This window comes from Vombatus ursinus, unplaced genomic scaffold, assembly GCF_900497805.2.
Source record: "Vombatus ursinus unplaced genomic scaffold, bare-nosed wombat genome assembly UNPS02010639.1, whole genome shotgun sequence".
NCBI lineage: Eukaryota > Metazoa > Chordata > Mammalia > Diprotodontia > Vombatidae > Vombatus > Vombatus ursinus.
Window position 1 is genome coordinate 459,413 of NW_020950417.1, and position 14,535 is coordinate 473,947.

Consider the following 14,535-nt stretch of genomic DNA (forward strand, 5'->3'; position numbering starts at 1 on the left):
CTACCTGTATGACCCAATTCCGGTTTTCTGGGCTGGACCTATAATATGAGTACTTTGAACTACATAGCAGTAAATCTTCATGCAGCACTTTTTTTTCCTTCCAGATCAAACCTGTGATTTCATTGGTAAGGGAAACTCCAATAGCGATCAGTACCCTCCCCACAATTTATTGTCTTAAAGACAATAAGGGGGGGGCACTGAAAGGTTAAATTACTTGCCCAGGGTCACAGCCACTTTGAGTGAGAGGTGAGACTTGAACCCAGGTCTTCACGTTTCCAAGGCCAGCCTGCTATCCAATACACCTCACTGCCTCTCACATAGCATTTTATGGTTTACAAAGAGCTTTCCTCCCAGGGATCTTGTGACATGGATCACATAAGTATTATTTTCCCTATTTACTTTATGGTTGAAGGAGCCAAGACTAAGAAAACAATTGGCCCAGGAGCGCATGGCTAATGGGGATCAGAGGTAAGGGACTGACCTTGGGTTTCTCCAGACTCGAGGTCCAATGTACTTTCCATCACAGTAACTGCCTAGTAATCCTCCAGGTCCCTTCTACCTCTGACATTCTGGGATACAGTACTAGCTGAAGCCATCTCTGATCTGAAAGACTTGATCTGGGACATAGAAACAAATTATGGTCTTCCCCCATGGTTTTTGTGGTCTCCATATTGCATCTGGAGAAGTGTTCTGGGGCAGGGACCAAGAGTTGAGACCAAGGTTCCTACCAATGGCAAGTATTCCTATGTATGTCTCCCAGTGGGAAGAGTTTGGGCTAGAAAGGTCCTTAGAGATCATTTTGTTTAACCTTTTCATTTTATAAGTAAGGAAACAGGCTCAGAAAGGTTGAGTAATGTCTTGAAGGCCACACAGTGAGCAGAGGCAAGATCTGAACACCAAAGCCCTCCAACTCCAAATTCAATCAATACATTTTCCCCTACAAGTTCATCGGGCATAGATTCAGAATTGGAAGGGACCTTGGAGTCTCACCCTCTTATTTTACATGTGAGGAATAAAGACCTAAAGAGGTTAAGTTACTTGTCCAAGGTCACACAGTCAGTAGCCAAGCCAGGATTTGGAATCAGGTCCTCTGACTTCAATCACAACTTTCCGACATACCAGGATGACTCTGAGATCTGTTTTTCGATTGTCTAGTCCAGAGTCCATTTTTCTAGATCAATCCTCTGTCCCTCTGCTCTGGGTCACCAAAAACAACAGGAGTCAGGCCAAAGCAGGAAAGAAGGCTTACATTGGGAAGAATCAATAAGGTTTCACTTTGGATCTTCCTGTGCCAACTTGCAGCCATCTGCCTGTAAATGATGCCACCTGCTTCTTGTAGAATGGACTGTGTCCTGTTTTGTCAAATAAATAGGTGGGACAGAGATAAGTGCAACATAAATAGCACTAGCACGGGAAATGAGCAGAGTAACCTGAAACTGGCCTCTGCATGCCGGCTTGACCTGGGAAGGATGCTTGCCACATTTGACAGCCAATACACTTTGCTCCTAAGTCTCGGGGCTGTCAGTTTCTTGACCCCCCCCACCCTCCCACCCCCTCCAAGGATAGTGAAAGTGAGGAGTTGTACTTTATTAAAAATCTTTCTCCCTAGTGAGAATATTAGTTTTTCAGCTTTGTAGATTTTCAGTCTTTTTCTTCTGAAGGATTAAAATAAGGACTGCCTACCCAGAAAGCTAAGACACACTGGGGCATTTGAATATGGTTTAGCCCCTGGCAAAATTGTGAGGAAATTCATCTTTAGGGGCCCTGCTTTCTCATTTCATTCTCCCTACTCTTTGATTTCTATGCCTCCTTATTTGTCCTTAGATCCACATTCTTTATTTTACAGTATTTTATTTTTTTCCTAATTGCATGAATTTTTAAAATTTGTTTTTTTAAAAATTTAGAGTTTCAAATTTTCTCTCTCCCTCTCTCGCCACCCCTCTCCCTAACGTGGTAAGCAATTTGATATAGCTTATGTATGCACAATCATGTAACGCAGATTTCCATGTTAGTCATGTTGTGAAAGAAGAAACAGACCAAAAGAAAAACACACACGCAAAAATAAAGGGAAAAATAGTATGCTTTGATCTGCATTCAGACTCTATCTGTTCTTTCTCTGGATATGGATAGCATTTTTCATCATGAGTCCTTTGGAATTGTCATGGATCATTCTATTGCTGAGAATAGCTAAGTCATTCATAAGTGATCATCATACAGTGTTGCTGTTATTGTGTGCAATGTTCTTCTGGTTCTGATTGCTTCACTTTTCATCAGTTCATGTAAATCTTTCCAGGTTTTTCTGAAGTCATTCTGTTCTTCATTTCTTATAGCACAATAGCATTCCATTACGTTCATATTCTACAACTTGTTTAGCCATTCTCCAGTTGATGGACATCCTCTCAATTTCTAATTCTTTGCAACCACAAAAGAAGCTGCTATAAATATTTTTGTACAAATAGGTCCTTTTCCCTTTTTTAAAAAAAAATCTTTTGGGGGTACAGACCTAGTAGTGGTGTTGCTGGATCAAAGGATGTGCACAGTTTGATTGTCCTTTGGACAAGGTTCCAAATTGCTCTCCATAATGGTTGGATCAGTTCACAATTCCACCAACAGTGTGTTAGTGTCCAAATTTTCCCACACCTCCTCCAGCATTTTTCATATCCATATTCTTAAGGAACCAATGCTCTTCCACTTCTCTTCTGGGAAAATATCTTCTCCCAACTAATTCACACTAAGGTGCTAGTGACAAAGTGATACCTAACCCAGGCATCTTAAAGAAGGAGATGTCTGAGATGGTGAATGTTTAGCACATAGCTCATGATGGTATTTATCCCTGATAGAGTAGATATGGGGTTGTGAAATAGCTTCTCTATGTCCCTCAAATCAGTTCAACTTTGAGGACTTCCTTGGTACCCTCCATGAGGGAGTTGTCTCCACCAGCTGAAATTGCAACCTATTTATATTTTAGTAGACAAGATTTAGAAAGTTTCTCAAGGCACAGAGAGGTTTAGTGACTTGTTCTTGGTCACATAGCTAATAAGTGTTATAATAAGTGGAATTTGAACTCAGGAGTCAGGAAGATTTCAAGCTGGATACTCACTCCATTGTGCTCCTCTGCCTTGCCCCCATTAAATCCCATCCACTGACAAACAACTTGTTCTCCTTCTACCTGAAAGATCAGCTCTGATCTGAAAGACCTTAACTGGTAGATGGGAACAAATTCTCTTTCCCCCATAGTCTGAGGTCCTCCCCTACCACCTCAATCAGAAGCCATCAGCCCAACAAGGGCAGGTAGCAGCTCTTATGCTGAACTGCTCCCTGGCCCTCATCAGCCAGGTAGACCCCTTTTTCCTGCTGTTTTCTCTTTTCCCTTTTATTTGTTATATAGTATGGAGCATCTTCTCTTTGAGACCTCTCCCAATTCCTGTACTCTTAGTACTGTAATAATGCTGAATATTGACCTTTATGTAATCTTAATAACTCTCATTTCTATAGAACATTAAGAATCACAAAGTTCTTACCTCTCAACTACTCAATGATTATAGGGTTATGATTTTATAGATAATATATATTTTTCATATTTTACATATAAATTATTTTATAGATGAGGAAACTGAGACATGAGGGTAGAAACTGACTTACCCAGAGCCACATAGCTAGTAAATGACAGGGATGAGACTTAAGCTCAGTTCTTCTGACTTCAGGGCCAATGCTTTCCCTGCCCTTCTTCCCATCCCCACTTTTTTTTTCTGTGGCTGATGGGCCCCTTACTTTCTGTGTCATAGCAAATACTGAAATTTACAAGTATGTCAAGGATTGGGGAAAGGTCGGAAAATAAGCTGTGGATTAAGCCTCTCTGAATCTAGATGTTTCCCAACTCTTTTCCAAATTTGACTTAGCCAGACATGATAATTTTCTTCAAATATTTGAAGGAATGTCATGTGGAAAAAAGGTTAAGCCTTACTCTGCTTGACTCTAGAGGCCCCCAGAGAATTAGGAACAGTGGGCAGAAGTCACAAAGAGGCAGATTTAGGAGTAATATAAGGGCAAAAAAACTTCTTAAAAATTGGAGCTGTCCAAAAATGGAATGGGCTGCCCCAGGAAGCAGTAGGTTTCCCCTCCTGGGAGATTTTGAAGAAAAGCCTGGACCAACACTTACCGGGTACATCATAGATGAGATTTTTACAAAGGTTAGGTAGGACTCCATGGCCTCAGTTGTCTCTTCCAGCATTGAAATTCTGTGATTATTTGATGAATGGGTAAATTAATGGGGGGGGGGTGCTCTGAGGGGAGGGGAAGAGGACAGGGAGCATTGCTATTGTTTTGCAAGTGTGGAAACTCACCCACAGGAGAGGTTCGGTGCCTTGGTTTTAGAATGATTTGGTGCTACAGGAGGAACTGAGAGGATGCCCCCGTGTTTTCAAGGCTATACAAATGTGGGCACTTACTGTGATTATTATTCTTGAATGACAACTTACTATTTATTGCATACTCAGAGGGTTCAAAATGAACATATCAAAATTAGTAAATGAAGCTTTTCTCTCCTTGGCCTTCTGGTTCAGTAACTTTTAGTGAGAGACACCCTTGGGGAGCCCTTGGAGTCCATTGCCCCAGGAATTAGCTGTTTGCTAATGGGCAAGTTAATTCACCTCCCTAGGTCTCAGTTTTCTCACTTGTAAAACGGGGATGATTATGATACCAGTACTACTATCAGAGAGTTATGAGGAAACTTTCAAGTTCTGTAGAAATGGGAGTTATTTTTGTTCCTTCTCTTCTTGGACTACAGCTATAAGGCACTCTCCCTTTCTAGCTGAAGCAGTCTTGAAGTGCTAAATAGACTGAGTAGCAACTGTATGGGCCTCTTAGACTATCAGGGCCTAGGGACAGGGACTATGTTCTTGTTGTTGTTGTTCAGGTGTCCCCAATGGTGTTGCTCTGAGAAAATGGGGCATGGCCATCTCCAAAGAAACTGTTTATCACACAGAACTCAATGAAGGAAGAGCATGGTGAAAGGCAGAGCAAGCAAAAACATAGAACCAGTGAGGAACTTTGGAGTAAAAGATGCGATTAAGGAAATGTATGTGAGGAAGAGTAGCTGGGCTTTTCATGAGGGCTAGGGATAAAATGTGACCTGTTGATGTCAAGAGAAATCAGGGAAGGACTCCAGCACTTTGGGTAGACTCTTTATCCATTCATGGGAGGCCATAGACAGGAGAGAAATAGGATGAGTTGGCATGGATGGAATGAGATCTGCACAGATCTATTTGAGTATTTGTTATCTATAATGCCTAGTATTTAGTAGGTGCCTAATACATGCTTGTTGGTTGATTGATAGGCTTCACAGAGGCCAATAAGGTTTCCATACATTGACATGTAAAGTTCAATATTCCCTTTCTGTCAATCATTAACTAATAATAGAATCATAGGGCTAGGATGGACCTTGAGGTCTTCTCTAAACCTCTGCATCCAAGTGTTGCCCCCGTGAAACTATCTACAATTCATGAACCATGGAAATAAGTTCAGGGTCTCGCAACCTTCGGTGTCCAAGCTAAATTCTTCGTATCAATTTCCTCTAATTCTGCCCTCTGTTTAGAACGAGAATAGTTAGCAGTTCATCACCCTTTAAAATTTCAATCAATGAATCTTGAATGACATTTATTAAGCTGGCCTGTAACTTCTTTTTTGTTTTTCCCTCTACTGTTTAGTGATCTAAGTTCTTCTGGGTTTGGTTTTTTCCCCCTTGTTCTTTTCATTATCATTATTACTTTCCTCCAAAGTAATACTGGCAAGAAGGCCAAAAATCCACTCAACAAAAACTTAAATAAATGTGTGGGCATATAAGTTTATGGATTCTAATCAGTCCATTACATTTTCATTGATCCATCCCACACTTGGGATACCACCTGGGATGGTGTACTCTGAGGCAATTAATGATTATCATTGACCTTCAGAAGTACCTTGTAAAGAGAGTCCTGGTTAGCACCAATTGTTTGATTTCTTTACTGTATGACTTTAGACAAGTCACAACATCTCTGAACCTGAGCTTCTCCAATTATAATACCAGGGTATTGGACTAGATCAGGAGTTCTTAACCTGGAATTCATAAACTTTAAAAAAAAATTCTAACTTTATTTTTACATAATTGCTTTTATTTGTATTTTTTCACATATTTTATTTTATGCATTTAGAATTTGGAGAAGGAGCCAAAAGGCTTAAGAGCCCCTGAATGAGATGAGCTCTATAGTCCCTTCTGGTTCTGCCACTCTACAGTTCCATTACTCTTTAGAGCAGCTTATCTGTGAGTCTGAGCTCCTTCACAGGTGACCCAGGAACCCAGGTGTGCTACCTTATCTAAGGAGAGCTGACCTTCAGGACTCTCCCAAGCTTTGATACTTTATTACAGTACAGGGATGATTTAGGACAGAGTGGAGAAAACCAACAATGGCTTCAATTCAATTCAATCATGTAACAAATATTTATTAAACTCTTACTGTGTTTAAATCACTCTGCTAGTTACAAAGTCAAAACCAGAACAGACCCTGCCTTCAAGGAGCTTACATTTTAAAGGTGAACATAATACATACACAGAAAAGGTATATATTGGTAATCTGAGGAATGAAAGAAGGGCTAATGACTGGGGTTGGGGGAGAGGGTGGTGTAAATAAAGTAAGGTTTTATAGAGGAGGTGACTCCTGAGCTTAGCCTTGGAGGAAGAAAAGTTTTTTAAGAGTTGGACATGAGGGGGCAGCTAGGTGGTGCAGTGGATAGAGCACCTGCCCTGAAGTCAGGAGAACCTGAGTTCAAATTTGGCCTGGGCAAGTCACTTAACCTTATTGCCTAGCCAAAAAAAAAAAAAAAAAAAAAAGAGTTGAAGATGAAGAAGAAGTATGTTTGGAGCACGGGACTGACTTGTACAAATGCTTAGGGGCAGGACAGGGAATGCTGAGTTTGGGGAATAGCTACTAGTCCAGTTTTGCTAGAAAACAGAGTGCTTGAAGGGAAATGATGTGAAATAAAGGTGAAGAGGTATCTACCTGGAGGCCAGATTGGGGAGGACCTTGAATTACAAGTTGAGGAGTTTGTATTTTATCCCAGAGGCAATACTCACTTACAATTTGATCTGGTTTTGCCTGTGCTTTACGTAAAGTATTTTGGAAGCCGTGTGGAGTATGAGGAGGAGGGAGACTAGAAATAGGAAGGCCAATTAGAAGGCTACTGTAGTGGGATCCCAGAGGTGGAAGAGGCTGTCTTGTCCAGCCCATACCTGAACCCAACAAATGGTAGTCCACCTTCAAAGTGACCATCTTCAGGGAAGGGGACCCTACGTATCTTCTCTTGTTAGGACATTTTTCTCAACCTCAAATCTGAATTTGCCTCTTTGAAACATCTCACCATTACTTAGTTCTTCTCTCTAAGGACATGAAGACAAGATTTACTTCTTCTTCTTCCAAAAGAATATATCTCATAGAGAGAGAATATATATAACGTATACACACACACACAAAGACAGAGAAAGAGAGAGAGAGAGAAGAGATCACAGAATCACAAATTTAGAAGTGAAAGGATCATTCTTTTTATAATTGGTGTGGTACAGTGAGAAGAGTGATGAATTTAGAGTTACAAGATGTGAAGTCAGTTCCCAACTGTCACTTTTGTGACCTTAAGCAAGTCACTTAACCTTAGGTTCCTCAGCTATAAAATAAGAGAACTGGACTAGATGAATGCTAAGACCCTTTGAGTGATCTGTGTCTTTAGAGGACATCTAGCCCAATCAGGCTGCTAGGTGGCACAATAGATGGAGTGGGATGGATGGAGTGGGAGGCCTGGAGTCAGGAAGACTCATCTTCTTGAGTTCAAGTCTGGTCTCAGACACTTATTAGCTGTGTGACCCTGGGCAAGTCTTTGCCTCAGTTTTGTCATCTGTAAAATGAGAAGAAAATGTCGAACCACTCCAGTATCTTTGCCAAGAAAACTCAAAGTGGGGTCATGAAGAGTCTGACACAACCAAACAACAAACAAGTTCAATACCGTCATTTTGTAGATGAGGTTTAAGTGATTTGCCCGAGGTTACACAACTAGTACAGAGCTGGGGGACAAGCCCAAATCTTCTGATTCCAATTCCAGTGTTCTTTTGGACTATAGGGTGCTCTGCCCCCAGAGATAAAAGGTTTAAAAACTATGGGTGAACTTTCTCTCAGGTATGATGAAACTGAGCTAGCTGAGTAAGCTATCCTTAGAACTTTATAGATCTAACTACAACATGGAACTGCTTTCAGAACCCCCACAGTGTCTGTTCTCAGGGTTCCTCCCCTCCTCTTTTTGCTACAACAAACAAATAGAGGTCAAGACAGCAAAGATTTCCCCCCATCTTGACTTCAATTCATTAAACAGTGAAGGACGTGTGTCCAGGCTGGAGTGAGGAATGGACTGATCATTGATTGATCGATGGTTTGTTTGTTTTCTGTTCCCAGGACCTACTGTCTCCACTGCTTGGTCATTTCTGCTTATCTGGGTCTGTTTTTATTAGGCTCAATATGCATTAGTTTTTCATCTTATATTGACTGAATGAATGAAAAAGCATTTATTAAGCACTCGATATATTCCAGGCCCTCTGTGAGGCACAGGACTTTGTTGTAGTTCTTCGTTTACAGCATTTCATTTCCTGATGCATCCCTCTTTCTTTACCCAAAGAGCCACCTCTCCTAACAAAGATTAAAAGGGCTAGGGGTGGGCTGTTGAATCAGTTCAGCACAACCTGCAGATTAAACACCTATGACAGATATGCAATATTCCACACCCATAGGCCCCCACTTTAGCAAAGAGCCCCAGGACGTGCATTTTCTCAAACATCCTTCTCCTAGGATAAGTTTGGCCATTATAATGACAGCCTTCAGGCTGAATTCTCCTTAATTAAAGAGTTAGCCAAGTGGCCGTAGATGAACCAGGCAGTTCTGGGATAGAGGACAAGCAGGTAGGCAGGAAGGCAGGTAGGCAGGTGGACAGGCAGATCGAGCTGTCTGAGGGAGCCTACCACTGGAGAGTGGCCGTTTAGGAAGCAGCAATTCCACGCGAGGGCCTCGGCGAGCACCCAGTTCTCCAATCAGAGCCGCAAAGGGCAAGGCGAGGTCATGGAATGTAAATGTTGAGGGCTGCGGGGGAGGGAGGGGTCCGGAGGCGCGCGCCTCGGCAGCCTCCCCAGGGGTGGGGCCGGGGAAGCTAGCTCGGGAGCGCCTGCCCTTGACAGTTGGAGCTCGGGCAGAGCTGTCCAAGAGCCGCACCTTCGGTGTCCTCGGAGCTCCGAGAGAGCGCGCGGCGCCGGGCCGGGCTGGGGAGCGCAGTCTGGGCGCTGCGGGAGCCGCTGGCCCCGGGATCCTCCACTTCGGAGGATGAGCAGATCTCGCCCGAGGAGCCCTCGGGATTCGGCTTCCTCCAGCAGTCCCGAGCCCCCTCTGTCTCGGAGATGAAGGGTCCGCAGCCCTGAACCGAAAGCCGGGGCGAGGGAAGGACCGGGAGTGCGCGGGGGTGCCTGGCGTGCGTCCGGGAGGGAAGTAAGGTGGCTGCGGAAGAGAGCCCGGCTGCCTGCGTGTGAGAGCGAGCGGGAGAGCGCAGCTTTTCCTCTGTCCTGCGCCGGGGGCTCCGGCTATTGTTCCGAGGGCTCCCAACCAAGTAACAGCCGCTGAAACCAGTCTAGTCCCGCGCAGGACTCGCTGAGGTTAGTTTAACCGCAGGGAAGCCTTGGGGCTCAACTTGGGGGCTGGGTTTTCTTTTCTTGCTTTCTTGTCTTTTTAAACAAAGTTGCCAGAGCCTCAGAAGACAGGGTTGAAGTGGGGGCAGGAATTCCCATAGACCTCGGGAAAGCCCTTGGCCGGCCCCTGATAACCCCGGGGTGTCGCTGCAGTCGGGGAGATAGATGCCTGGCAATTTGTTCCGAAGCATCCGTTGCCCATGTGGCTGCCAGAGTTGGCACTTTGGGTTCACTGGGGGTTTGCTGAAGGCATGATTTAGAATGCAGGCGGGAGGAGGACGGGGAACTTCTCTTTTGCCCTGTTCCCAGAAAAGTTGTTTGTCCTAAAAGTGTCTTGTGTTGCAGCCCGCGTCCCTTGTTTACTGGGGGGTTGCCAGGATTTTTTTTAAAAATCAAATGCAGCTCACAAGGTGGGGGTGGGGGTGGGGAGAGAAGGATGAAACGAATTGAAAAGGGCTCAGCTGGAAGCCGACAGTTTGGAGGAGGCAAATTTCTCTACTAATCTCTTGGAAAGTTTGCAAAGAAAGCGAAGGAGCCTGCCATGTAGCTGTTGACAACTTTTGCTGCTTCTTTTTCTTTGTTAAGGAAAAGAATGAATAGCTGGTTGTGTGGGTCCCTCTGTCTGGAAAGGAAGGGGGTAGAGGGGTGGGGGCTGCTCTGGAAAGGGAAGCAAGATCTGAGCCCATCTTTCCTAACAGTTAAGCAACTGACACTTCCACCCCTTTGCAAAGTTTTCAAGGTTGCATAGTACCCCGGATGGAAAGGTCAGCTGTCTAGAAGCATATAACAAGGTTAAAGGATTCTGATCAGGCTGTTTCAGGGGTGGTAGATGGTGGATATTGTTTCCTGGCATTTCATTCTGGTCGTTAATTCATCTACTTCAGTTAAAAAAGGTGGTGGGGGGGGGAGAACAAAGGGGGAAGAAACTTCTGAGTAACCTTCTTTTGATCCAGCTCAGCTAATGAATTTGTGCAAATCTGTTCTTTTTTTTTTTTTTTTTTTTTTTGAAGAGGCTTTTAAATCTCGACTACTATCTCTCAGGGTTGCAGATCTCTCCAAGGAAAAGAAATGGGGCGGGGGGAAGAAAAAAAAGAAAAGAAATGGGGTTATCTGGCTTTAAAGAGGGAAGGTCAGATTGAGAGTTGAGGCTACCCCTCCCTTTTTTCTCCCTCACATTCATTAAGGCAATGATTGAAATAAGATCTGGAAAGAAGATGGAAGGACCCCACTGCCAAGATCGGGAAGAGTGTGAATTTTAAATTGGAATAATTAACTCAGAAAACTATTGTAGAGTGAGTCTTTTATTAGGGAGTTGCAGTCTAACATGCTAGGGAATTCTATTAAGTATTAATGATAATGTTATTAAGCAGCTTGTTGTTCAAAGAGCCCCATCGCCAAGTTTCAAAGAATTTAACATTCTGGGCTTTAGATTTTCAGGATAATTAATTGAAATCCATATTCTCAGAATTCAAGGAGAAGCCCGTTTGTCAAGTGAAGGCTAATCCTCATAATTTTATACTGCTTGAAGTATAATCTATCCATAAACTGTGAGGTGGGATTACTAGCATTTTAATCACTTGGCTAGACTTTATAAGCCTGCTTAAAATGGAGTGTCTTTAAAGGTATACACCTTTAATTCTAAGCACAAGTAAAGCTCAGCTTTTTTTCCCCCTTTTCTTTTTTTTCCCTTCTTTTTAATAACATCTATCCCTTCTGGCTGTTGTGAGGATCACATGGGACGATATTTGGGGTTTTTGAAATAATATTTAATTTTTTCCTCAATTGCATGTAAAAACAATTTGTAACATTTGAAGCCCTGCTTCACCAGTGGTTGTACTACCTTGTCTAGCTGCTGGGGTGGGTAGGTGGGAATGAAAAATAATTGACATTTCTGTGGATTTTAATTGAGACTCAACGTTATTTCGTTTAGGCCTCATGACTACCCTTCGAGATAAGCGATATAGTTATTATCCTTATTTGACAAATGAGCAAACGTTCAGAGAGGCTTAGCTAATGTTTGAGAAGTCACAGGGTCACAGATTTTGAGCTAGAAGGGACCTGGGGGTGGGAGGGATGTTCATTCAGTGCGATCCTGTCTTTTTTGCATATAAGGAAATTGAGATTCAGAGAGGTTCTTTGACTTGCCCAAAGTTATACTTGCAGTAAGTAGAAGAGTTGGGATTTAAATCTAGGTCCCTGGACTCCAAACCCTGTGCTCTCCCCACTGCACCCCAGGTCCATCCTCTCCACTGTGTAGGCAATGCTGCAGTGATAGAAGTCACGACCTCTCTGGGCTTCAGTTTCCTCAACTGTAAAAAACGTAAGCAAGAACAAGGAGGGTTAGCCTTGCTCTCTATAGTCCAGTTCTCAAATTCTATGAGTCTTTGAAATGTAAGTCCTCTTTCCTAGAAGTAAAGAGTTAACTAAAGTTCATTTCCAGAATAAAAAGTGTAATAGAAGACATTATATTCAAGTGTGTATATCCACTAAGCCCTAGAGTGGAAGGATAATCATATTTTCTCTGTAAACATCCCCTTTAAAAAAAGAGAGAGAGAGAGAGAGGTTAAAACAGGCAGATGGCCAACCCAACTTAACTCTCATTCATTTCACAAAGTTAATGCTGTAAGGCTAGCAGGACTGGCCTGCTTCTACAGCTATTTCAAAACCAGGTCATTGGCCAGTGTCAAGGTGGTAAGCAGTTCCATGTTTTTGACAGGTGTCTGTACCCTTCCTTTGCTCTTGTTATCAATTATAAATCTTTGACCCTTCCTCCGGGTCTCTCTCCCTTTCATTCTTATTTCAAGATTTCAATCCTTTGGACCTTTGTGTGCTTTCCAAGGTCTGAAATTAGATGAAGCCAGAGAAACCATTTATTGCATGTGTTGGTCTTACATCACCCATCTGGTTGACACAGGGTTCACCATAGACTTGGAGATGAAATCTTATGTCTGGAGAGATTCGCCTCAGTCTTTTTGTCTTGCACTGGCATGTTAGGCCGTGCAGGCTGATCCCTGTGAAGTGTTCGATGTTTTTTTCCTGCTGTCCTTGATTTGATGTTTTTAGTTTTATTGTTCCCAGCTAAAATTTTCCCCTCCTAGTGTGGAAGGTCTGATAAATGACTTGGCGTTCTTTCTTAGGGGTGGCAGTGTCTGAGGAAGGAGGGAGAGAAGGAAGCCGGTCTGCTCTGTGGGATGTTGGAAGCAAATACAAAACAAGTCATTTGATTCTGATTATGGTCTTTGTTGAGGCTGTAACCCTTTATACAAGGGAAATTAAGAATGGAGCAAAAGAATTCATTAAAGAAATGAATAGGAGAAAAGATGGACTGGTCATAGTAAGAGTGTGAGCTAGACTGTGGGCAGTCTGCATGCTCCACAGGGACCCTCATGGTGTCTGGAGAAATGGAGGAAAGAAGGCATCCAGAACATTGGGTGGAACCTTATGAAGAGCTTGTGGGAGGCCATGGGCCAGGGATGCACAGGAAGCGCAGGTGTGGTTCTTACATCCATTGGAGTCTTTGTTATTGAGAGCTGAGTTGCAGTGGGTCAGGATTTTAGTTGATCAGTTGGTCAACCAACATTTATCAAGCACCTACTATATGTCAAGCACTGTGGGTAAGCACTGGGGATACAAGAAGAGACAAAAGACAGTCTCTGCCCTAAAGGAGCTCACAATCTAACGAAATCAGGAAAACCTCAGTCCTATTTCCAGTGAATACTGATGGTGTGACCCTGGCCAAGTCATTTGGCTTCTCATTAAGGCCTGGTTGTTCATCTTCAGCCATAGAGGTGTTTTCACTCTATCAGAAATGTTGTCAAATACTCAGTGGTAGAAAGAAGTAAGTGGGTTTAGCACCAGAAACTCAGGTTACTCAAAATGAAGTGTGAGATTAAAAAGAGAAAAGCCAGTTCAATTTCTTTCTTTTTTTTTTTTTAACTTTTTGCTGAGGCGATTGGGGTTAAGTGACTTGCCCAGGGTCACACAGCTAGTAAGTGTCTGAGGCTGTATTTGAACTCAGGTCTTCCTGACTCCAAGGCCAGGGCTCTATTCACTGCACCACCTAGCTGCCCCTAGCCAGTTGAATTTTTATTGAGGACTTTAAATATCTGAAAATGGAAAGCAGTATCGTTCTGTACCTCAGTGTTCCATGGCATCGTGTGGCAGCATTAGTATATTGGAAAGAAACGCTGGACCTGGAATCACCTGGGGCACCCAGGATAAACCCTTTAACCCTCAGTTTCCTTGTCCTGAGGTAAGAGTGGAAAGAGCACTAGATTTGGAGTCAAAGGACCTGGGTTTAAATCCTGGATCTGTAACTTACTACCTGTGTGACCTTGGGCAAGTCAATGACTTTTTATCCCTAAAATGAAAGCACTAGACTTGATGACTTCTAAGGTTTCTTCTATAATTAAATTATTTATTTTTAGTTTTCAACATTCGCTTCTATAAGATTTCAAGTTTTAAATTTTCCGCCTCTTTCTCTCCTCCCCCCTCCCCAAGATAGTGTGCAATCTCATATAGGCTCTACTTATACATTCATATTAAACATTAAGGTTTCTTCTAGCTCTGATTCTGTAACCTGGAATGAAAACCTTCCTCTTTGAGATATAGCAATGAATCCTTCTCTTTTCTCCTCTTCCTCCTCTCTCCCATCCCCCCATTAATGTAATCATAGAAGGCCCAGCCATTTTGATTGAAGCACCAAAGTAAAGTAGGTGTGAATAAATCCTCAGTTATTTTGAAAAAAATCAGAGGGGCTTAAGGTCATTTGATGAAAGCAGATTATGCTA

At 42.8% G+C, this 14,535-nt stretch overlaps 1 protein-coding gene across 2 annotated transcripts in view; it reads left to right on the top strand.

The window, feature by feature from the left end:
- Nucleotides 1-9,384: 9,384 nt before the first annotated feature.
- The window catches only part of BCAR3 (BCAR3, NSP family adaptor protein), a 167,669-nt gene continuing 162,518 nt past the window's right edge, over nt 9,385-14,535 (top strand). The window contains exon 1 of one of the 2 annotated variants that reach the window (XM_027854888.1): nt 9,385-9,712. The gene's annotated coding sequence lies outside the window, so the exon portion shown is untranslated. The remainder of the gene's footprint in view (nt 9,713-14,535) is intronic. The other variant, XM_027854889.1, reaches the window with a different exon arrangement.